The sequence below is a fragment of the Mastomys coucha genome, unplaced genomic scaffold, assembly GCF_008632895.1.
Source record: "Mastomys coucha isolate ucsf_1 unplaced genomic scaffold, UCSF_Mcou_1 pScaffold1, whole genome shotgun sequence".
Classification (NCBI taxonomy): Eukaryota; Metazoa; Chordata; class Mammalia; order Rodentia; family Muridae; genus Mastomys; species Mastomys coucha.
The window spans coordinates 69,253,972-69,255,596 of record NW_022196891.1 but is presented as its reverse complement, the minus strand read 5'-3'; the positions used below and the strand labels follow the sequence as shown (position 1 = coordinate 69,255,596).

The window sequence follows — 1,625 nt, the reverse complement described above, 5'->3', positions numbered from 1 at the left end:
GTTTTGTGGTACCCAGCATAGCCCACCTCCTCTAATCTCAACCATTTATCATTCTAGAGGTGATGGGATCTGGGAGAATGGAGCCTTAAAATGAGGCAGAATGAAGTCTCATGATGGCCAATTTAATTTAGACCATCGGATAATTTATACTCTAAGGATTAAGTAGAGTCACTTGAGTAAAATGTACAATGACAAAGATAGAAACATATAAACAAATGACAATATCCAGTTGTAATAAGATGGAGTAAACTCAGTCTCATACACCTGGGAGGAAAACAAAGGAGGAACACAAAAGCACATTCCAAGGACAATTCCATGTTTTGAAGAAACTGAGGTCACAAGATGATTGTCTTGTCTTCTTGGAATTCTCCTCACACAACTCCATTCTTGGACTGTGTTCCAACACTTAACCTTAGACAACACCCAGAAACATCCTTTGATCACCCTTCCTTTGCTGCACTTAAGCCCTTGCTCCCCAGCTAGCCCATCTAGCATCTCTGCTCCCTCCTCAGCTTTAAGTTTTAATCCCCCCTCTTCTTCCTCCCTACATGTGGAGCTCACTCTAACCACAGCCTTTCCTTACCCAGGTCTGCTCTCACAGTCACTCACACATTCTTAAGAACTTCATGTAGGGAACTCAGGGATCAATGAAAAGCCATCCTTTTTCCTTTAGAGAACATTCTTCCCTTTCACAAAGTGGCTAGGAGGGAGGTCTTTGCAACATTTGGATACATATGTACATCAAACCTCTCTAGATATTATTCAAAATCATTAAAAACTAGAGCAGAAAGGAAGCTCCACTCCCAGGCTTTCTCACACTCTCAGGATCAGAGGTGAGGAGGACACAACCTGTCCCAACACTGGGAGTAACTGGGACCAGGGAGACAAGGCACACAGGAACTCTGCCAGCAGAGTGGCTCGGGTTCCTTCCAGTCTCTCTGGGCTGGTGTCCTGAGGAGACCTTGGGTGCAAGTTCTGCAGCTAATTTCACAACATCCAGAGGAAGTTCCACTCCCAGGCACTCTGACATTCTCAGAATCAGAGGTGAGGAAGACACAACATCTGTCCCAATACCAGGAGTAAGTGGGGCCATCGAGACCAGGCACATAGGAACTCCGCCAGCAGAGTGGCTTGGGTTCCTTCCTGTCTCCTGAGCTGGTGTCCTGAGCAGATCTTGAGCCCAGGCTCCACAGCCAGTCCCACAACACCCAGAGGAATAGCTGCTGCACTCCCAGGTGCTCTAACAAGCCCAGGGTCACAGGATCCCAGAATCACAGGATCACAGAGACAACTTGACTCTGAGGAGTTCTGACACGACCAGGATCACAGGAAGGACTGGCTCCAGTCAGATTTAGCAAGGGCAGGTAGCACTAGAGATAACCAGATGGCGGGGGGCAAGCATAAGAAAATAAACAACACAAACCAAGGTCACTTGTCATCATCAGAACCCAATTCTCCCACCTTAGCAAGTCCTGGACACACCATCACACCAGAAAAGCAAGATTCAGATCTAAAATCACTTATCATGATGATGATACAGGACTTTAAGAAGTAAAGTAAGTAGCATCCTCAAAGAAATACAGGAGAACACAGGTAAAGAGCTAGAAGCCCTTGAAGAGGAAACA

General features: G+C 46.2%; 1 protein-coding gene across 2 annotated transcripts in view; it reads right to left on the bottom strand.

The window, feature by feature from the left end:
* The window catches only part of LOC116103577 (SLAM family member 5-like), a 204,889-nt gene that overhangs the window by 171,868 nt on the left and 31,396 nt on the right, over window positions 1–1,625 (bottom strand). The gene's annotated exons all lie outside the window — the stretch shown is intronic.